This window comes from Mesoplodon mirus, assembly GCF_964341445.2.
Source record: "Mesoplodon mirus genome assembly, chromosome: 7".
NCBI lineage: Eukaryota > Metazoa > Chordata > Mammalia > Artiodactyla > Ziphiidae > Mesoplodon > Mesoplodon mirus.
The window spans coordinates 133495449-133518426 of NC_138983.1; the positions used below are offsets into that span (position 1 = coordinate 133495449).

The 22978-nt window shown below is 56.8% G+C and overlaps 1 protein-coding gene across 6 annotated transcripts in view; it reads left to right on the forward strand.

Annotated features, from left to right (window-relative positions):
- The first annotated feature begins 2466 nt into the window (after positions 1–2466).
- ST3GAL4 (ST3 beta-galactoside alpha-2,3-sialyltransferase 4) overlaps positions 2467–22978 on the forward strand; it is a 33170-nt gene continuing 12658 nt past the window's right edge. For 2 of the 6 annotated variants that reach the window (XM_082628539.1, XM_082628538.1), the window contains exon 1: positions 2467–2625. The gene's annotated coding sequence lies outside the window, so the exon portion shown is untranslated. The remainder of the gene's footprint in view (positions 2626–22978) is intronic. The other 4 variants (XM_082628532.1, XM_082628534.1, XM_082628535.1 and 1 more) reach the window with 2 other exon arrangements.

Consider the following 22978-nt stretch of genomic DNA (forward strand, 5'->3'; position numbering starts at 1 on the left):
CCAGGTAGAGACTTTAGTCACTGTGCCACGCCTGGAGCTGATACACAATAAAGATTTGTTGGATGAATGCTTGATTGACAAAGCCAAAGGCACTATTCAAGCATAATTTAGACACTGGGGAAATGTAGGAAAAACCTCTGCCCACGGAAGGTGGGATTTAGGATGGAGAGTCACCTGTGGAAGCACTTGAAGCCCTCTATCTTCACCCTGCCTTCTCCACTTTGCTTACGCAGGGTAGAGCTTCCTCTGTTTTATGTTCTTAGCAGATAAACCCTCCAGTTTCAGCTGAAGTGAGCCTTGAGCTGGCATTTCCGTGAACCCTCTTTGTCAGTTACGCACACCTTACGCTTGGTCACATCCTGTCCTAACTTATTTTTTTTAAACATCTTTACTGGAGTATAATTGCGTTACAATGGTGTGTTAGTTTCTGCTTTATAACAGTGAATCAGTTACACATATACATATGTCCCCATACCTCTTCCCTCTTGTATCTCCCTCCCTCCCTCCCTCCCTATCCCACCCCTCTAGGTGGTCACAAAGCACCGAGCTGATCTCCCTGTGCTATGCGGCTGCTTCCCACTAGCTAGCTATTTTACGTTTGGTACTGTATATATGGCCATGCCACTCTCTCACTTTGTCACAGCTTACCCTTTCCCCTCCCCGTATCCTCAAGTCCATTCTCTAGTAGGTCTGCATCTTTATTCCCGTCTTGCCCCTAGGTTCTTCATGACCACTTTTATTTTTTTTTTTTAGATTCCATATATATGTGTTAGCATATGGTATTTGTTTTTCTCTTTCTGACTTACTTCACTCTGTATGACAAGTCTCTAGGTCCATCCACCTCACTACAAATAACTCTGTTTCGTTCCTTTTTATGGCTGAGTAATATTCCATTGTATATATGTGCCACATCTTCTCTATCCATTCATCTGTTGATGGACACTTCGGTTGCTTCCATGTCCTGGCTACTGTAAATAGAGCTGCAATGAACATTTTGGTACATGACTCTTTTTGAATTATGGTTTTCTCAGGGTGTATGCCCAGTAGTGGGATTGCTGGGTCGTATGGTAGTTCTATTTTTAGTTTTCTAAGGAACCTCCATACTGTTCTCCATAGTGGCTGTATCAATTTACATTCCCACCAACAGTGCAAGAGGGTTCCCTTTTCTCCACACCCTCTCCAGCATTTATTGTTTGTAGATTTTTTGATGATGGCCATTCTGACCAGTGTGAGATGATATCTCATTGTAGTTTTGATTTGCGTTTCTCTAATGATTAATGATGTTGAGCATTCTTCCATGTGTTTGTTGGCAATCTGTATATCTTCTTTGGAGAAATGTCTATTTAGGTCTTCTGCCCATTTTTGGATTGGGTTTGTTTTGTTGATATTGAGCTGCATGAGCTGCTTGTAAATTTTGGAGATTAATCCTTTGTCAGTTGCTTCATTTGCAAATATTTTCTCCCATTCTGAGGGTTGTCTTTTCATCTTGTTTATGGTTTCCTTTGCTGTGCAAAAGCTTTTATGTCCTAACTTATTTTTGAGTGGGAGTCCACTGTGAGCCTTCTTTCTAGTAAGCTTCCTGGGGGGGGGGCGGGGGGTGTCTTACGTTTTTCCTTGGAGCCCCCAGCATCAGGCTGTTCACACTAAGCGCTCAGTAAATGCTGTGCACCTATGAAAGAGTGTCTCGGGGGATGGGGATTGTCCTGCGGGTGACTTTTGGACTATTCTTCGGCCTGAGTAGTTCCCAGGTTTGATTGGGGTGGGTGGCCCCAGGAACCAGGGTAAGGGCCTGATGGGGTTTCCCCTGGAGACAGGATGCTTGGCGCCTTCAGTAAGGAACAGCAACTGAGAAGCTTTCTCAGGGCCAAAGATAGGGTGTGCAAAGAGGCTGCAGAGGGAGCAGTTTGGGGGGGGCAGGTCGAGACTAGGGCAGAGGGAGGGTCCAGGTCTCCGTCCAGGGCACCTGGCCACCGTGCATGGGGAGTACGGGTGGCCCTCCCTCTTCTGTGCCTCACTTTCACGAGCGAGGGAAGGACACGGTTCATTGCGTGGGAGAGCGGAGAACCCTTTGTTGGGTCTCATTGTTTCCAGGAGGGTGTGCAGAGGCTGCGTTGGGCATATCCATCCTGGTGCCGCTCACAGGTTGCGCCCGCCAGAACTCTACCCTCACCCCACCAGCCTCCTCTCCCGCCCCTCCGCGCCTGCCCGGTCGGTCGACCCCTCCGCGCCCCTCGCTCCTGGCCCCGCCGCCTGCCCTCTCCGCCGGCCTCCGCGGCTCTCGGACCACCGCGAGCCGCCGGCATCGGCCCCGCCCGCAAGCAGGATCTCCCGAGTCGACTCCTTCCTCCTCCCCCACCCCGCCCTTCCTCCTCCTGCCCGCCCGCTCCCCAGTCGGCTCCCCGGCCGTGTGCGCAAGCGTGTCCGGCCCCTTCCCCGCCCCGCGCCTGGGCCCGGGCCCCCGCCTCCCAGCAGGCGGACTTACCCGCTCGCAGGCCGGCCCCGCGCCCGGGACAGGGACCGGGCCGAGCGGAGCCGCCGCGCCAGTGCCGCGCCTCCAGCCCGTGCGCCTAGCGGATCGGAGCTGCGCGCGGAACTGTCCTGCCTCGCCCCGCGCCACCCGCGAGGGTGAGTACGCGGCGGCCGCTCCCCGTTGGGCCCGCGAGGGAGGGTGGGGAGCGCCTCCAGGTCCCGGCTGCCCGGTTGCCCGGTTCCCCGCCCGGCGCCGCGGCCGGGGAGGTGGTCGGGCCGGGCACGTGGGCGCCGCGCGGGGCCGGGGCTGGGTGGGGAGGCCACAGCCCTGGGATCCCTTGCCCTGGACCAGTTTTTCGCGGGAAGCCGATTCTTTCTGCTCCTTGGGAGTGAGCAAACGGGATGATCCTCTTCTCTGGAAAGTTTCTAGCCCCCACCCCTGCGCATCTTCTGAGCCGACTTCTCCCCACAGCTGCCCCACCGAGTCCAGGAGATCCTGGGCTGGCATGCCTGCAAGTGGCAGGCTCTGCTGGGTCCGGCTGTGTGCAGGAGACCCAAGGTCACCAAGCAGAGCCCAAAGGTGGGGCTGCTAGCTGCAGGCTGGCTGTGCCCAAGACACCAGTCCACGTTGCGGGGCTCTTTGGGCCTAGGCCACTTGGCCACAGAGCTGCCTGGCTGGTGGGCAGTGGGACGGGATGGGGTTGGGGTGAAGGTGGAGTCCAGCTGGGGGCAGAATCGCTGGGCTCAGCCATCTGTGCTGGGTGCCCCCCTGGGGCCCCTGCTGGCTGGGACCTCCCAGGCAGCCCAGAGCTGCCAACATGTCTGCCAGCACTGCCCCCTCCATTCCCAGTCCTGGGGGAGGCTCCTTCTGGGCATCGGAGGCCTGACCTACTGCTGCTACTTCCTCTGTCTGTCCTGCAGACTGGGTCCCGAGTGCCGGGGCTGGGGGCTCCTGCCAGAGGACTGGGGCTACAGGCACCGTCCTGGTGCTCAGCTGTGCCCATGTGACCTCATGCCCACCCACAGGCTGGCACCCCCATGTGCTTCTCACAGAAGCCTGTGCTTTCCACCGCTGGGGGGAGGCACAGTGTGGAAGCCAAGTTCAGGCAGACTTATTCTTTGCGGAACCTTGGGAACAGGCCTGGTACAGCTAGGGTGTCACCAGAGGCACAAACCAATACCGCTCTCTCCTGAGCTTTGCTGTGCCACGGGGGGCAGGGAGGGGGGATCATAAAGGCGCTGGGTACTGTGGAAGGTGCCTGCACAGAGGCGGAGTGTTTGCTATTAGCAGCGGTTCTCCCGCACTCTCCAAAGTTTTCCACACTCACCAAACCTGCCCCATAATTCTAGAGAGGGTGCCTGGGAGGCGCCAGCCATTTGGGGCCTAGAAATGAACTTCTGGGGCTTTTTCTCTTTTCCGGGAGCTCATCTGTGAATAACCCCTGCCCGAGCCGAGGTGGCCCAGGTCCCTCTAGCCTGTTCCTGGCTCTGCTCGTGTCTCCCCTGCACGTGCTCTTCATGCCTCCATCCCTCAGCATCCATGTGCTGGGCGGGAGATCTTAGTCTGTCCCCTGGGCCCTGGGTCTCCCTTCCAGCAGCTGAGGGAGAGCCAGGAGTCGGGGGCTTCCCCCCAGAGTCCGGGTGGTCAGGGGTTAGGAGGGGAGGGTAGACAGGAGGTGGAGTTAGGAAAGTAGCGCGGGAGCCTCTTGCTTGGACTGTGGGCGGAGAGGCATCTGTGGCTTGGGAGTGGGCTGTGCTCAGAGCCACAGGCCCCTTGCCCGTGAGTGGAGGCCTGGGCTAGGGAAGCCCTCCGCGTCTTCTGGGCCGTCTTTCCCTTCCCCTCCTCCCCCCTTCCCTACCCAGAGCAGTGACTCAGTCCCTACTCCTCAGAAACAGACTTGCTCAGCCTCTTCACCCTGCCAGCCCTCTTAGATCCCTGGGATCCAGTTTTCTGGAGAGAACCGAGAAGCTGCTCCTTTCAGAATTATATAACAAATCCTGGAAAGAAGCCCCCCCTACCCTTCACCAGCTGGAGCAGAGAGGCCAGATCCCCCTTCCCGTGCCCCAGCTTAACCTGTGGCCGTCTGTGGTTTACCCCTACTGGCCTGGCATCTGCCCTGCACTGGGTGCCTGCCCAGACCCCACCTGGGTACGTTCTCTGGGCAAATTCCTTCTCTCAGAGCGGCTCAAAGGTTTGCCCCCGCCGTCGTGGGGAAGGGGTCCCTCCACCTCAGAATGACACAAAGTGGTCCCAGCCCATGGTGGGGTGGGGACCTCCAGCCTCCTGAAAGGGACCCTTCAGATCAGTGTCCCAGAGGGTCCCAGAGTCTGAGAGCCAGACCTACAGATTGTGCCCAAGGCGTCCACCACAACCCAGCTGAGTTCTCAGGCCCTGGGGGTTGGACCCTCGGTGCTAGGGAGCAGGGCAGTCAGGTGGGGGGGACACCCAGAAAACATACAGGGCCTGCCTCCCCCCCCCCGACTCCTCAGCTGCCCTGGGGTTACACGCTTCCCTGCAGAAACGAGCTGGCTTCTCATGCCTCTCGACCTCAGGTCCTCCTTCCTTCTCGACTCTTGTCCTTGACCTGAAACCTTTGGTTTCCTTGAGGAAATGACTAGAGCAGGCAGGTCTGGGTGCCTGTAGTCATTCATTCCCCTCTCTCGCTTGTCACCCCTTCCCAGAGATGCTCAGCACTTCTACACGAGTGTTCTGAGTGCCCCTGGAGGGGCTGCTGGCCACCCCTGGCCTCACGTTCACTCCTGACCTGTGTCACATTCCTAGGGTGTGTGTGTGTGTGTGTGTGTGTGTGTGTGTGTGTGTGTGTGTGTGAGTGTGAGTGACGCTCTTTATTCTACGGATAGAGGAAGTGGTCAAATGTAGCTACAAGTGGGAGCAGCTGTATGTGGTGCGTGGGCCCCAGCCAGGTGCCGTGGGCCTCCAACTGGTGCCCCTGAGGCTGGCACGAGGTGAACTCTGCCAGGGGTTGCGCTGGGTTGATCGCTCTTCAGGGTGAGGAAGGCCATCCCAAGCTGCAGGTTTTACTTTAATCTTGGCCCCTTGCCTGGGACCGGGAGACCTCCAGCCGGATGACTGCCTTATCTCTGCCACCCCACACCCTGCAAAGCCATCCTGCAGAGAGATGAGGTGAACGCTCTAGAATCCAAAGCCCTGGCTTCTGCCCTGAGCCCAGCAGGGAGGAGGGTGCTGCTGGGGCCGGGGGGTGGCCGGGGGTGGGGGTGTCCATCTGGGCCTCGAGGGTGAGGAAGGCCCGGCTGTAGGATAGTCCCTTCGTCCTGCCTGCAGCTTCACTTCAAAGCCCCAGTGTGTCAGGGGCCCCAGGATTTTGCTTTCCTGCGCAGGGTGGGGACCATGGTTGCTAGAAAGAGGACACGGAGCAGTTTGCAGAGTGCCGGGCTCACGTACCGTTGTTCTGCGTGGGTCCAAACCCTCCTCCGGGGTGCACGTTCCAGGGCCTGCGGTGATGCTCCTGTGTCCATGGTCTGCCCTGTGTCCTCTGCCATGCAGCCTCTGCAAATACCTGTCCTTATAGTAAAAAGGGACTTAGCAAATAACAAAACTAGTTATGATTTATCTATTGAGCACTTATTAAAAGCCTGACCCAATAAACCTTAAAAAAAAAAAAAGTGCTGTCCACTTATTTACATCAACATCACTTCACGTAAGCACAACCCTTTCATTAAGCCCATTTGTAAATGAAGCCATGGAGGCTCGGGAAGATTAAACCATTTGGCCAAGGTCACAGGACTCCTAAGCAGCTGAGCTGGGACTCCTAGCTAAGCCTGTTTCCAAAACCTGCACTTTTCAGCCCAGTTCACTACTGCTCTGCAAGCTCATCTTCCCCTGCCCTGTGATCCACGAAGAGGGCGAGGTTCAGAGGTGTGAAAGGCTTTGCTCAAGGCCACCGGGTGTGGGTGACAAAGGAGAACACAGCCCTCCTGGATTCGCAGCCCAGGGCTCTGTGCGGCCCTGAAGCCCACGTCTGGCCCTGCCGGTCCTGCCTGCCCATCCCCTGCCTCTCTCAGCTGGGCAGGGCTGGGCTCTCCTTCCTCCCTCCCCGCTGCGGCCCCTCCCAGCCCCTGCCAGCCCCCACCTCTCCCGCTTTCCCTCCCGTAATTGCTTCCATCTGGCCTGCCCATCGACTCCTATTCCTTGGAAATGCGGCTCCCCCGCTGCCGCCCACAAGGCTGCAAGGCCTCATCCGGCAACCACGGCGACACGTGGGGAAGGGGAGGGGTCCTCCGGGGGTCTGAGCACAGGGACCCGGCCAAGGTGGCTGCTCCTGGCATCTGGCATCCCCAGATTCCTGCCGGGCCACAGTACCTTTGCTCTGGGGCTCTCCTGGACCCTGGCCTGGCCTGGCTCAAGGCCGGAGAGTCTCCGCAAAGACCTGCTCCCCCTCCGCTCCTTAGAGGCCACTCAGGTCAGGAGGAGGGAGGCCTGGTTGGAAGGGATGGCAGGAGAGAAGCGGGGGCCAGCAGGGGCCCACCCTGGCAACCCACTGCTTGAAGGTCACGGGAGGGGAGCAAAGCAGGGGACGGGCGGTGGCAGAGGCCGAGGGACCTGGGAGCTCTGGGCAGGTGAGAAGGGAGACGGCTCATTTCCTTTGGTTCCGAGCAGTTGACTCAGAACCAGCAAAACGCGAGATGAAGCTTCATATTTTGTCGTGATAAAAAGTAGAACTTGCACATTGAACGGTGTGTTCAGTGCTCTGTGGGCTCCCTTGCCTAGGCTGGGCGGGGAGGGACCCAGGGTCTTCAGTGTGGCCATCTGGAGCTTTCAAGAGCAGGCCTCTGCCTGTGTAGGGGCCAAGTGCCCTGTGGCTGAAGATGTTCAAGCTTGGACCCGTGACCTTGGCAGGGACGGTCCAGAGGAGATGCAGGCATTGGAGGGGCATGTTTGTGGTGTGAAATGGGTTTGAAAACTTTCCAGGCGTTTTCCTCCCTGACTTTTTAGGGTTTTCATGTAAGCTCCAGGAACCTGTCATCTCATTGCCATGTTCTTCATGCCTGGAATTATGTCTAACAAATAATATGTGCTCAGTAAATATTTGTTTGATGAACAAAGGGAGGATATAGATCGGATGTGACATTGTCTTCACTGTGTCCCTGCTTTGCTTCTCCCTTTTCTTGGGGCGAAAGGCGAAGCGTTTCCCTTTTGACAGCTGAGCTGTTTGGAGCCTGGCCTGGCAGCCTTTTCAGACACAGGAGAGGCAGGCAGGAGCCCTGGGGGTGGGGTGGGCAGGAGTCTGCCCACCGGGAGGGCATCCCCCTCCCCCATGCCAGGGCCAGCTGGTCACGTTCCTGCCCCCATCCCCTCCTCAACCCTGCCTTTGGGTCCTCGCACAGACTGGTCCTAACCTCCCCTCCTGCCCAGTGTCAGCTCTCCCCTTATCTGGGTCCACGAAAAGCTCCCCAGGGGTGGAACCCTCTGGGGTGTCATCTCAGGAGTGAGGGCTCAAGAGGCGGGTGCGTCCCCATTCTTGCTTCACCCCAAACAACTCCACTCTTATTCCTTCTACATATTGGGTTTCCACATAAAATCTCATTTGAAAGTGGGAGAGAGGGTGTCTTGGCTTAAAACCCTTTTTATTTGAAAACCTCCGTTGGGCGCCGGTCGGACTGTTCTACTTCCCCAGCCGCGTGTTCTCACTCCCCACCTCTGCTCCCACTGTCCCCTGACGGTGGCTTGGGCACCGTTGGCAGTCCCCTTCCTAGATTGCATCCGACTCGAGCCTGTTCTGAGGCTCCCCTGACGGCCGGGCACCCTTGTCACTTACCCCACCCCCCCACAGGTCCCAGCCTGTGACATCAGGGGACCCTACCACCCGTGAGCTCAGACGGGTGGGGGAGGGCAGGGCTGCACAGCCTTGGGCCCGACACGGAGCCTCGGTTTCTCCTCTTCTGAGCCCGAGTGCGTTTCAGATCATGTCCCAGCACCTGGGGCCTGGCTCTGTAAGTGCTGGCTGGTGGGCTTTCTGTGATTCAGGGTGAGGCCCAGAGACTGCAGAGTGCCTTCCTTCGGGGCCAGGAAGCCAGGCAGGTGGCCTTTGTCTTCTCTGTCCGCTCCCAGCTGTGTGACCTCAGGCAGGTCTGGGACTTTGGTTCTCCATCAGCCCATCCGATAACTGGGCTAATAGCGTCTGCCGCAGCGCAGCTCACGGGATGGATCTCGGAGCACAGATGATAGACACCGGCGAGCTGGGGAGGCCTCAGAGGTCCCGGCTGATGTTAGACTGTCGGGTAGGACCCGTGACCGTCTGACTCCCCATCGTGTCCCCAGCACCCGGCACAGCACTGGCACATAGTAGCCTCTCGGTAACTCTTTCTTTTTGCAAAGGTGGGAGCTGAGCCTCAAAAAAGTAACTTACTGTTCAAGGTCTCAGAGCGACTTTTCCCCCAGGCAGGGGCTGCCTCTCCGGTGCTCCATCCCACCCCTGTCTCTCCTTTCTCCAAGGTCCTGGTTTGTCCTCTGGTTCCAATGATCCAGGATTGTTGAGGCTGAAACCCCTGGGGCGTGGCCGACGGTGGGACTGGGTGGGCTGGGACCAGTGCTCTGGAAACACCCCCGCCCAGGTGCTGCTTCTCCTGGACCCGCCTGTCCGGCTGAGAGGGTGTGGAGGCATCCTTGCAGGAGGTGTGGGCCCTTCTCTCCACACCGCCCCCTTCTCCTCTTGTCCCCTCTTTGGTCCTTTTCCTCTTTCTCCTCTTTTTCCGGCCCCCCTGCCTTCCTTCCCTTCCCCTTCAGGTTTCTCTCAGCCCCTCCCCCAGCCCTCCCTCTTCCTTTGTGTCTGCCTCCTCTTCCTTCCCTTGCCCCTGTGCCCCTGCCCCACCCAGGCCTCGGCATCCTCGCTGTCCCGCCTGATGTGGCAGCTGGACTTCAGGTGGGTGCCCTGCAGCCGTGGAGGTGCGGGAGCGCCTCCTCTTGTTGGCGGCCCCGGCATCTTCGAGCGGGACGCATGTCCAGCAGTCGGGTTGGGTGACGGGACAGAGCCTGCCCCAGGTGCGGATGCTCTGATCTTAAGCTCAGCTTCCTGGGCCCTCACCTCCCTTCTTGGACATCTTCCTGGGCGGGAAGGCAGGATCTCATCCCGGAGCCAGAGGGCCTCCAAAGAAGAGCTGGCTGGTGGAGCTCCTCTGGCCTCTGACCTCTGCCCTCCACCCTCCTCTCTCCAGAGGTACCTGCTGGGATGGAGGAGGCTGATCAGAGCAGGGAGGAGATTTCTGCTCAGATGCCTTCCAGGTGAACACACACAGCGTGTGTGTGTGTGTACGCGTGCGCGCGCGGTAGAGTATGTACACGGGTTGTGCGGCAGAGAGAACGTGGGCCTGCATCCACGTGTGGACAAGAATGGGGTCCACTGGTGGGGGTCTGGGCCCCGCTCTAGGCCTTCACTGTGCAGCCCTGCTCCTAGCCCAGAGCTCTCCTCTCTGGGCTTTGGGGCCCTGGCTCTACACTGAGGCTTTCCTCTGTCTTGGGGGCCAGCTGCTCCCCTGTTGTGGTCCCACGCGGTGGTGGCTGATCCCGGGCCACCCATTCAGCTGCATGGGGGCCCTGGGGCCAGCGTGTTTTGCCCCCCACCTCCCCACATGGAGGCGTGGGGGGGCTTCCTGCCCGGTGCCTCACCCCTGCCAAGGCGGAGGGAATGGGGAACAGCTGCGTTGGCCGATCCCGGCTCCGTATGGATTTGGTTTGACAACAAAGCTCCCTCTGTGTGTTCTCAGGCCCCTTACATAACCGGGGTGGGGGAGGCAGGCAGGAGGAGTTGGAGATGGGGACAAGGTGACAGCAGGATGGGGCGGCTGGAAAGGGGACAGGGGCCGGGAGGGGCGGGGAGGGGAGGGAGGGAGAGAAGACCATTGAGAAGAAGGGAGGGTGGGCAGCAGCAGGAGGAAGAGCCTTGGCTTGACCCCGCGGTCCTACTTCCCGCCTCCCGGGGCGGAGGAAGCTCCGTTTCCAGGTCCTCTGGCCTTGTCCTGTGGGCGCCTTGTCTTCCCTTCTGGAGCCCTGCCTGTCAGCCCTGGACCTGCAGAGGAGGGGCTGCTGGGCCTGAGAGTTCAGGAGTGAGGCCAGAGGAGGTTTGGGGCTGGGCCTGAGAGGCGTCCTTACCCCACCCTGTAACCGAGCACATTCCCTAAAGATGGGAATCGGTCTCCCTGGTGCCTTGCGCTTCTCGTCCCTCCTCCTATAGCCCCGGACCTGGGCCGGAAGCCCCTCCAGCTACTCTCTTGATGGCGCTGCTGAGGGACGCTGACCCTGTCGGGTGGCCCCAGTCCTCCCAGCTCCTCACGCAGCCCCCCATCTGGGGCCTCCCCAGCTCCAGACCCTCGGCCACTTCAGAGGCCCCGTGGCCCTGTCCCCTGCACACCACCCCCCTCAATAATCAGACACTCTCTTCTCACTGTCACTGTCCCCGCAGCTGTCCAAATAGAGTGAGAAGAAAATGTTCTCTTTCCGGAACAGCTGGACTGACAGGCCGGGAAGGCCAGGTGAGCTGGCCAGACTTGGGTGTGTTCCTGGGGGCGGGAGGGGCCCTGTCCCAGGACCCTGATCCTGACAGCTTCTAGGCAGGAGGAAGGGCTCGCGGAAGAGGCCAAGAGGATGGATGGGGGCGCCTGTCGGGCCTCCCACCTTCAGACGGGGCCAGGGCCCCGCGGTGGCTCAGTCTCCTAGGCCTTCTCAGGGTCTCCTCTGTGCCTCAGTTTCTCTGAGTCTGCTTCTGGCACCAGGCTTCCTCAGAAAGAGCCCCGGATGTGGTCTGGCCCTGAGGGTGGTGCTGATGCGCGGCCCGCGGTGGACTGACAGCTCTTGCCCTTCCAGCCTGAGAACCAGGACGGCTCCCAAAAGGGCAGAGTGGAGGAGCTGCTGGCCAAGCCCGGGGTTTTCCTGGGCGTGAGTGGCAGAGAGCCCAGGGTTCTGGCTCGTGGCTTGACCCCCGGCACCGCCCTCCATGAGATTAAGGGTGCCCGCCCAGGGGCACCCTGTATGACCCTGGGCCAGCAGCTCTGGGGAGAGGTGGCGTGGGCACGGCCCAAACCTGCCGCGCAAGCCCGAGACTGGAATCCTCAGTCCCCAGGCCCTGACTGCTCCAGTCCTGCCCCCCTCCGCCTCCCCCAGGGCTGGGAGACAGGATGAGTCTGGAATTGCTAATGCCGCAGGGCTTAAGCCCAAAAGGGCTTGAACGGGGTGGGAGGTGGGCCGGGGAAGGCCTAGGGGTTTCCTGGACTTGTTAGCGGGAAGATCAAGATCAGGTGCAGGTGCAGAGAGGCTGGGACAGGCCAGGAGGGTGGTGGGTGAACGCTGCTGCTGGGGGCGTGCCCTTCCCCGGGGCAGCAGCCTCTGCCCCGTGCCTGACATTGGCCACAGGCTGCCCCAGGACCCTCCCCTGGCCCCGGGCACACGCTTACAAGGCCGAGTGTCCTCCCCCTTTGCTTTCCTGCAGCCCCTTGCTCGACAACCCACCTTCCCGGGTACCTCTGAGCACAGCTGGGGTGGGTCTCCCTTCCTGGGAGCTGGGCTTGGCCGCCCCAAGCCAGGAACCCAGGGCTCCCCTTTACTCAACTTTTGGAGATGACAAGATCCCCGGAGGACTGGCTCAGCCACTCCTGGCCCCTCCTGAATCTCAGGCTCCCTGGCTGACAGCCCAAGGGACCTGCAACCTGACAAACAAACTCCGCTGGAGCCGGAGCTGAAGTTGAAGGAAGCTGGTGGGCAGTGCCTTCTCGAAAGATGGGGGAAGACAGTGCCCTGGCAGAGGAGGCCCAGCAGGCCCCAGAAGCTGTACGTTGTGGCGGGAAGTGGGGCCAGCAGGGAGGAGGAGGAAGGAGGAGAGAGAGAGAGAAAGAGAGAGGGGGAGAGGGGGAGAGGTGCGTGTGAGTGTGTAGGGGTCATGTTTATTCTGGGGTGTGCTCCTGTGCTTGAACAGGGATTCGTGTGTTTGTGCTCAGAGGTGTGTTTGTAGGTTTTCAACACGGAGGGTCTCAGTGGACCAGAGCGGAGTTGGCCTGGGAAGGGGCTCAGAGTGTCCTCTGGGTGCCTCCCGGCTCTGTGTGTGCTCAGATCTGCCTCCCTGTTTCCCCACAGGGGCTGCGTGAGCCCCTGGCAGGGGAGGCTCTGGGTCATCCCTGGTGACCTGGCAGCCCTCCTGCCAGCAGTCCCACCTGCCCTGCCCCCGCCCTGCCCCAGAGGGACCACTGGTCAGGCTGGAGGGTCTGCACCTTCCCCAGCAACACCTAGAATGCTAGCCGCCCCTCCCCTTCCCTCACTGGTAACCTTTACCTCCAGGAGAGTTGTACAAACAGCTGATTTGTGGAAACATCTTACTGATGTGAAACGATCTCAAAAGGGTCTCTCTTATCGGCTTCACTGTTCCCAGGGGACAGGCTGATGCAGGAAATGGAGGTCTTGTTTTCATTCTCCGCAGTTTCATTTCTCCTCCAGAAACCCCACCCCAGAGGCCGTGCTGCCCCGCCGCACACCACCATGCATAGTCCTCCCCTTGTGCCCTAATCCCACCCTCAGCAACTCTGACCCTGGTGGGCTCCTGATAGAAATTGAGGCGTGGACTGAACTTGGCCCTGTACCGTCCCTGCTGGGGGACTTTGAGAGTACCAGCTCTGGAGAGGGGACACCACTCCGCAAATGAGGCACTGCTCGAGTGGAGCGGGTGCTGCTCCTGGAGCTGCCCGGGGAGGGGGACAGCTTGGCGCTGGCTGGAGGTCTGTGGCCACGCCCCGTGGGACTGGGCACTTTCTCTAGGAGGGGCTGTACCCGGAAAGGGAGAGCGGCTTCTTCAACAAAGCCTCATCTCTCTCCTCCATCCCATGATCCTCCCCACCCCAGCAATGCAGCCCTGAGCCTGGCCTGTACGTGGGATCCACGTTCAGTGCAGGCAGAGTCTGGGTGGCAGTCCCCCCGGTCCCCGGGCAGCTGCATGTGTGCCATGAGCGCAGTGGACCCGCGGCTGGGAGGAGAGGTGAGTGCAGTCGTGGCTGTGGTGTCAGGTGGGAGCCCTGGGCTGCTCCCCGTGCTGGGCTGGGGCAGACCTGGAGTGGAGAGGGGCTGCCACGCACTGGGGGAGGCCCAGACCAGGAGTCACCTTCAGCTTCCAGGGGCCGCGTGCTTGCTCTGGGCTCAGCCGGTGCTAAGGCTGCGGGCTTTCAATCCTGGGATATGTTTTGAGGCTCCCACACCTCCCGGAACTTGTTCTTGCTACTCCCATTTCACAGATGGGAATTCTGAGGCCCAAGAGATGTAGGAGCTTTTCTAGATCCACCCCAGACAGCTCCCCCCAATTCATGGGTGCCAGAGAGTGTAGGGCTTCTGAGCAGTTCAGACTGCTTGAATTCTTTATCTCTGGAGACCCCGGGACCCTTAATGTATCTCTGTGTGCCTGTTTGCTCATCTGTAAATGACAATGAAAGAGGACTACCACATAGAGTGTTTTAAAAATTAAATGAAGTTATGCACAAGAGCTGCCAAACAGCCCCAGGGATCTTTAAAAAATGAATCCAGGGCTTCCCTGGTGGCGCAGTGGTTGAGAGTCCGCCTGCCGATGCAGGGGACATGGGTTCGTGCCCCGCTCCAGGAAGATCCCACATGCCGCGGAGCGGCTAGGCCCGTGAGCCATGGCCACTGAGCCTGCGCGTCCAGAGCCTGTGCTCCGCAACGGGAGAGGCCACAACAGTGAGAGGCCCGCGTACTGAAAAAAAAAAAAAAAAAAATGAATCCAGAGTGTCACTCCTCTGTTCATACCCTCCAGTGACTTCTCATGGAACCCTGAGTAACGTCCAGGCTCCAGGGTGGCCTGTGACATCCTGTACCACCCGGCCAGCAGGTCTCCCTGGCACCGCCACTGGCCCCTCCTCACTGTCTCCGGTCACTTTGGACTTGTTTCTGTTACTTACACCCCACAGGCTCCAGGGTCTTTGCTCTTCTCTTGGGCTGGAACCTCTGCTCCCACTCCCCCAGCCCCCTTTCCATGACCGCCTCTCACTAAGGTCTGAGGTCAAGAGCCAGCCCCTCAGGGACCTGCCAACGCTCCATCCCAAGGTGCTGCCCCATCTCCCTCTGCTCCACTATCCTGTTCTGATGGCCTCACCGTGTGTTCCTTCTTCTTCTTTTTTTAAAATAGATTTACTTATTTTATTTATTTTTGGCTGCATTGGGTCTTCATTGCTGCGCGCAGTCTTTCTCTAGTTGCGGTGAGTGGGGGCTACTCTTCGTTACGGTGCACAGACTTACTGCGGTGGCTTCTCTTGTTGCGGAGCACAGACTCTAGGCGTGCAGGCTTCAGTAGTTGTGGCACGTGGGGTCAGTAGTTGTGGCTCGTGGGCTCTAGAGCACAGGCTCAGTAGTTGTGGTGCACGGGCTTAGTTGCTCCACGGCATGTGGGATCTTCCGGGACCAGGGCTCGAACCCGCATCCCCTGCACTGGCAGGTGGATTCTTAACCACTGCGCCACCAGGGAAGCCCTCACTGTGTGTTTCGTGGCACCTTTTCTTATTCATCTCTGTGGTTGTCAGGTGTCTCCCCCTGCCCCTCCCCCTCACTCCCCAGGTGTACAGTCCAGGAGCACAGGCCTGTTACCTTGTTTCCTGCTGTAGTTCAGTGCCTGAGGCGGTGCCCTGGGTGCAGTAGGCCCGCAGTCCCTGTCATCTCCTGTTTCTTCTGGACTGCCCAGCCTCACCGTGTCCCTGGAGGCCTCAGGACCCCAAACCTGCCCTGGGACAGGGCTGTTCTTGCAGACAAGCCCTTCTGAGGAGCAGGCAGGCAGGGCAGGGGTTGTCCCCTTGGCTTTCCTTCCCCCACGCAGGATTTGTCTCAGGGTGACCTCACTTAGAACGTCACCCAGCTGCCCAAGGTTTACGAAGTGGGTACCGATGGGCCGAAGGTGGCAGGACTCTTTCCCTAGAAACCACTTTTGCTGGTAAAACAGGGTGTCTCTGTGAATTCAGAGGAAATGACGCATGGAAAGATAAATATGGATGAGATAACTGTACTAACTTTCCGAATGGCTATGCCCCGCCCCTGGTCTGTGTACCCCCAGATCTTTTCACGGGGCTCTTTATAACCTGGCAAGGATTCTGGAGAAGGGTTAAATTGCTCTGCTGTAAATGATGTTGCTGCTAGCCTGTACAGAGCCTTTATGGAAAGCAGAATGAATGACCCCTGCGATTGGACACAGCCCTGCGCCAGGGCGATGGTTTGACAAGCCAAGGGAGGGCTGGATTTCAGCCCTCACTCCCCACCCAGGCCTGGCCACGCACACCCGGTCTGCATAGCTGTGCCTGGTGGCCCTGCCCCTGCTGTTCCCTGTCTGCGGAGTGGGACATAAGGAGAGATAAGAAGGGCCTGGTTCCATTGGATCCATGAGGGGGAAAGATGAAGCGCATTCTGGAGTCTGAGACCAGCTGCTTCTACTTCTCCACGGTAACAACCTTAGAGCCCCTGTTACCTGGCATATCCACCCACCCTAGGAGGAAGTGCCCTGTTTTTATCTCCATTTGATGCAGCAGAAAACTTGAGATCCAGAGAGGATCCATCACTTGTGCAGCCAGTAAGTGGTCGGTCTGGAATTCAGGTCCGGGTGCGTGAGACCCCAGAGTTTACATTCCTTTTTTTTTCCTTTCAGCAAAATTTTAGTTGAAAGTGTATCACACTCACCCGTTAAAAAAAATTAAACATAAAAAGGGTATATGGGGCTTCCCTGGTGGTGCAGTGGTTAAGAATCTGCCTGCCAATGCAGGGGACACGGGTTCAAGCCCTGGTCCGGGAAGATCCCACATGCTGTAGAGTGGCTAGGCCTGTGAGCCACAACTACTGAGCCTGCACTCTAGAGCCCGCAAGCCACAACTACTGAGCCCGTGTGCCACAACGACTGAGCCTGCACGTCTGGAGCCTGTGCTCTGCTACGGGAGAGGCCGCGACAGTGAGAGGTCCGCGCACCGCGATAAAGAGTGGCCCCCGCTCGCCGCAACTGGAGAAAGCCCTCGCACAGAAACAAAGACCCAACACAGCCAAAAAAAAAAAAAAAAAAAAAGGGTGTATGAGATAAAGAAGGCCTTTCTCCCATTCTAGACCCCTGCCCCCTTAGTTTCTTCCGCATCCTTTGAATAATCTATTCCTTTAGCGACATATCTACATATATGTGTGTAAGTCTTTTGTTAAAAGGGCATTGGAGATACACAGAACACTGCTCTCCACCCGCCTTTTTAAAGTTTCATCATGTACTTGGGAGATAATCTGGCGTCAGCGTGCATGCATCTGCATCCTCTTTCCCACAGCTGCGTAGCGTTCTGTTCGTTGTTTGTGTGCTGATGCTTCTCAACAGGTCCTTGTGGATTGTCGGTAGAATTTCAAGTCATTTACATCTTTCACTGTCACAGATAGTGTAAAGACTGTGATAGAAAAGTTCATGCAAATATAGGAGACTTTTCTGTAGAATAAACTTCTAGCAATGGAAGTCCCAGGCTAAGGGGATTTCGACAGATATTGCCAGGTCACTTCCAAAAAGGTCACCCTGATCCGCTCCTGAGCTGACAGAGGGCCTGTTTCCCCACCTCCCCAAGCAGCGTGGGCTCTCAGGCCTCTGGAGCTTTGCTGTTACGATCTGTGAAGAATGGGTCTTTCTTCTGTGCCATTATATTATGTACTGTCAACTGCTCATTCATGTCCTTTGCCTACTTCTCTGTCTGATTTGTTGACTTGTTTCCTTATTGACTTGCATGAGCACATTACAGGCTAAGGGAATTCGTTGGTCTGATACATATTATGTTGCAGAGATACTTTTCCTAGTTTGTCATTTGTTTTTAAACTGTTCATCCTCTCTCTCTCCCCCTTCTCCTGCCGCCCTCTGCTTCTTAAATCTTTATGTTGTTGAATTTATCTTTTATAGCTTCTGAATTTTTGTCTTAAAATCTGTACTCCCTTTTTTCAGTATAAAAATATTTCAAAATATAAAGGATAATAGAATCCCATGTGACAGCCAGATTTACAAATGTTATTGTTTTTGCATATTATGTCTGATTTTTTAAAAGAAATAAAATATTAGAAGAATAGAACTAAGCCCTGTCCTCACAATCCATCCCAGTTTACTTGATCTCTTCCTAGAATGTAATGGTCACCAAGAGTTGGGTGATTCCTCCATGGTTGTTTTTTCTTTTTAATTCTTTTAGCTCACACACGCTATATATAGTCTTGTGTGTTTTTAAAATTAATGAGATCATATTATAAGTATCTGTTTACAGTTTTTTGAAAACCTTAAACATCAGGATTATCCTAATAGATCCATAGAGAGTACTTTCTTCAGTTTAAATGGCTGTATTCAGTTGTGTGATGATACAGTTTATTCAGCCATCCCTCCACTCTTGGACATTTAAGATGTTTCCAGGGGCTTCCCTGGTGGCGCAGTGGTTGAGAGTCCGCCTACCGATGCAGGGGACACAGGTTTGTGCCCCGGTCCGGGAAGATCCCACATGCCGCGGAGCGGCTGGGCCCGTGAGCCATGGCCGCTGAGCCTGCGCGTCCGGAGCCTGTGCTCCGCAACGAGAGGCCACAACAGTGAGAGGCCCGCGTACCGCAAACAAAACAAAACAAACAGAAAAAGATGTTTCCATTCTTTTGCTGTTGCCACAGTGCTGCATTAAACATCCTTAATGTGTGTACACATACAAAGGCAGGTCGCTCTGGGCTACACCTAGATGTGGAATTGCTGGCTCATAGAGTATGCACGCCTTCAGCCTTACTAGATACTATGAAGTACTTTTTGTCAATGAACAAAGCCTTTATGTCAGTGAACTCTAAGCCTTTATGTCAATGAGCGCCTGCCAGCAACGTGCAAGAAGTGATATTTGGTTTTAATCTGCATTCCCTGGTCACTTAGTGAGGTTGAACATCTTTTCATGTTTGTTAGGTGTGTGGGTTTAAGCTGTGAATTGCTTTTCCTGTCCTTTGCTTTATTCTCTTTGGTTCCTTGGTCTTTTTCTTAATTGATTGGAAGGATTACTGCTCCATCCAGGTATTTGTTGATGATATGCCTTCTCTGACTTGTCCAAGGCTGGACCTCTTCACCACTGTACCACTGCCTCTGCCTGTGGCCGAACAGCTTTGTGAGCAGCTGTTCTGAAAAGGGGGCACCACTCAGGAGAGGGCTCTGATCAGGGGTCTGGGCACCTTCTCTAGGAGGTGCTGTACCCAGAAAGGGAGAGTGGCTTCTTCAACAAAGCCTCATCTCTCTCCTCCATCCCATGATCCTCCCCACCCCAGCAATGCAGCCCTGAGCCTGGCCTGTACGTGGGATCCACGTTCAGTGCAGGCAGAGTCTGGGTGGCAGTCCCCCCGGTCCCCGGGCAGCTGCATGTGTGCCATGAGCGCAGTGGACCCGCGGCTGGGAGGAGAGGTGAGTGCAGTCGTGGCTGTGGTGTCAGGTGGGAGCCCTGGACTGCTCCCCGTGCTGGGCTGGGGCAGACCTGGAGTGGAGAGGGGCTGCCACGCACTGGGGGAGGCCCAGACCAGGAGTCACCTTCAGCTTCCAGGGGCCGCGTGCTTGCTCTGGGCTCAGCCGGTGCTAAGGCTGCGGGCTTTCAATCCTGGGATATGTTTTGAGGCTCCCACACCTCCCGGAACTTGTTCTTGCTACTCCCGTTTCACAGATGGGAAATCTGAGGCCCAAGAGGTACAGGACCTTGTCCAGGTACAGCCGGCCCGTGACCACAGAGGCTGGGTTGGACCTCCGGTCTGTGTCCAAACCCCTTTCCTCTGCTTCCAGGAGGCCAAGGGTACTTGGAGGTCTGGGGCTTGCTGGCTGGGGTTTTAGCCCAGGCTGGCCCTCTTGAGCAAGTAAGGAGGAAAGGAGGTTTCCTGGGTAATAGGGTGTCTCCAGGCCTGTAGCTCTCTTGGGACCCCACGGAGTATATTGACATCAGCTCGCAGTGTGGTCCAGCAACCTTGGAGCTGGTAGTGATTAAAGGGAGTCGAAGGTTAACCCTAGCCAGTTCTGCAGGAACAGCACCTTCTTGGTATCAGGGTGCGTTTGTGAGCATAGCAACGTGCCTTTGGCAACAAATGTGGCACTGGTTGGGACTGCCAGGTCCTGAGCTGACCTCTGACAAGCCCCTGGCCCCTTGTTTGACCAGGTCATGGCAAAGTAAGGGTGTGGAAATTTTTAACTTGGCGAAACTTTCTGTTCACACTTGTTCTGCTAATTTGCTCATTCATTTAGACATCTGTTCATTTCAATATTCGTCACTTAACCTACCACACATCAGGTGTTTCATCTGGTGCTGGAGATACTGTGGGCCACAAGAAGTCCCTGCTTTCTTGGGTTCTATGATCTCGTGAGTACGGGAGACAGTGTGGTGTTCCTGCCACAGAGGAAATGAAACAGGGCGACCGGGTGGGACAGACTGAGGGAGTGGTTGGGTAATCTGGGACCCGGCGCCAAGAGGAAGCATGGAAGCGTGAATGCCGGGATCCTTGAGGGGTGGCTGGGAAGAGCAGCCTGGGCTTGGGTCCCAACAGTGATTCCAGATCCCCCCAACATTTATACTGTAATCAACCCCCCGACAAGGACTCAGATGTGAAACTGCTGGCACTGACCTTGCCTCGTCCTCCATCCTCAAACGGGGTTGGGGTGCAGATGGGGGCACGTGAGCTGAGATTCTTATCTTTGGGGAGGGGAGGGTGTGTTTAGGAAGTCTGGTGAGGCCTCGGGGGTCACCCGGGACCTCTTCAGTTCAGTGGCCATCCAGTTCTGCTCCATGTAAGGTTCAGTCCTTAGTGCTGTGCTTTCTGGTCACAAAACAGGCTGAAAAAGTGTTTTTCCCATGATGGCTGCCGCCTCAATGTAAATCATTTTTAAGGGGATAGTTTACTTTCTTTTTTTTGTAGTCAGTCTTTGAAATCCCGTGTATGGGCCCCACAGACAGCATTCCTCAGCGCGGACTAGCCCCATTGCAAGTGCTCCACAGCCACTTGAGGCTGCGTCCACCTCAGCGGATGGGGCACGGCGGGGCAGGTGCAGTCCACCATCTTCAGAAGAGGCATCTGGAGGCCGGAAGGGGGGAGGGGACTGGCTGTACTGGTGGTTTCAAGCCCCAATTCCTGTAGGGCCTTCCGCTTTGGCTCCTTGGGGCTAGATTCATTGGCCCCTGGCTGGGAGGTATGAAGAGGGAGTCATGCCCGGGAGCCTGGCGCAGGTCGACGGCCACACCGGATTTTTTCTTTATTTATCGTGAGCATGAACCCGTACTGCTGACTCCCCACCCCGTCACTACACTTAAGCTCTTTTACCCAGCGAATGGAATTCAAAGCTCCTGCCCCACCCCGGCCAACTCCAGAAGTATGATTTTCATGTGGTTCTCGGTGGTGTCTTGTGACTGGCAGCTGATAAGGTGGAGAATACAGTGTCTCTCTGCAGGAGGCTGCACGCCTGGGCTGTTGGAGACGCCTGTTGGGGGTGGAGGGTGTCCTGTGGACCCCCAAGATGGGGAGCAGAGAGCCTTCCTGCCCTGCAGGTGGAAGCCTCTGCAGCCCCTTTCCTCCGAGCTTGGATGGCTGGAGAGATGCCCCATCTGCCCACTGGTGGGCCTTGAGGCAGCTGGTCAGTTACTCTGCCCTCTGCCACTTCACAAGAGCCCCGGGCCAAGACCAGCTCCCTCCCTCCTGGGCCTGATTGCGCTGTGCTGTTCAGGCTGTGTCTAGCCAGCGGCCAGGCCAGAGGGGCTGGAGTGGGTATGTGACCTATCGCTACCGCCTCTTCCCCTCTTGCTCTGCCTGCTCTGTGGTGGTGTAGTTCCTGATGAGTAAATTAATTCAACAAACTTGTGTCGAGAGCCTGCTGTGTGCCAGTCACTGTTCTAGACATTGGTGGTGATACAGCATCGAACAAAACAACAGCAAAAGTTCTTTGCAAGCCAGGGAGAGGGATCTGAAATGTGAGGTGTAGGGGGGATTTTTGACCAGAGGTGGAGAGCTGAGTGGGTAGATACCAAGCCTGTGTCTAGGGGAAAAGCATTCCAGGCTGAAGGAACAGCCGGAGAGGAGGGAGTGGGCCTAGCCCAGTCAGGAACAATGAGGCCCGTTTGAGTAGAGCAGACTAAATGAGGGAAATGGGGAAGGAGGGCAGGGAAGTGCTGGTGGGGAGATCACGTGCAGTCTTACAGGTCAGAGCAAGGGCTTGGCCTTTCTCTCTGAGTGGATGGGCGCCATGGAGGGTTTTTGAGCTGAGGACAGGTGATACAGATGATCCATTCTGGAGAATCGCGGTTAGTTGACTACACCCAAGAGTGGCTGATCATAACACAGTGCAACTCCAGTGGCCTGTGTCCTCACCTTGCCTTACCTTGCAGTTGTATTAGTTACCTTAAATTCAGCGTCCAGCTCAAGCCCCCCCCCCCCCGGAATAACGGCAGAGGACTCTAAGCTGAGAGGAATCGCTGTGGGTTAGCTGGCACTGTCAAGATTCACACACCTCAACAGGCTGGAAACATGGCGGGAGACTCCCGAGATGGGATGTTTGCAAGCAGCTGTAGTAACACAGTCCTGCTCTTTGGTTCCAGAGGGCAGCCACACAAGTTCAGGGCCCAGGAGACCTGGCTTACCAGCTGAGGGGTGTTGGTTCCCTGCCAGTGAAGCGGCATGGCCGTGAGAAAGTGAACGCGGTCTTTGCCAGCATTCGTGGAAGTCTGGTGTCCAGATGGAGGGCACTAGTAATCCCATGAATACAGCTGCGGGCTTTGAAGACATGCTGGAGGGCTTCCAGGGGGGCCAGGCGATGCGGGGGCCGGAGACTGTGTCTCATGAGGCAGCCTGCCTGGGAAGGAGCGCAGGAGGCTCCTCTCAGCTGTCAGAAGCCTTTGAAGGACTTTGATGTGACGGAGGGCAGCTTCCTCCCGTTGCCCCAGAGGGCTGCAGGTGGGCCCTCCGAGGATCTTGGCGTCTTCACAGGGTGGTTTAGGGGCGGTGGAGGGCAGGAGTTAGGAGTGCGCCCCTCTGGAGCTAAGCTGCTCACCAGCTCGGAGACCCTGGGCAAGTTGCCGACCCTTTTTGCACCTCACTTCCCTGTCTCCACAATGGAGGTAATAATAGCATTGAACTCATAGGGTTGAGGTCATACTTGGACAGCCCTTAAGAGTACCTTGCCGAGTAGCTCTCAACATGTGGTAATGTCTGGCGACATTTGGTTGTCAGAACCGGAGAGTGGGGGTCATACTGGCCTCTCTAGTGGGCAGTGGTCACGGTGCTGGGCGGTGCACAGGACAGCCTCCACAGCGATGACTCACCTGGTCCTCAAAGCAATGGCAATGAGGTTGGCACCCCCCTGGTGTTGCACATAGTAAGTGCACAGTACATTTCAGGATCAGTAAGGGATGTAATACCTTTTTAGTCTCATCTTATTACTTGTGTGTCAGATGTTTATAAAACATCTGCTACGTTCTAGGCACTGTGATAGAGTCTGAAGATGTAATGCAGGCCTGGACCACAGAGGTC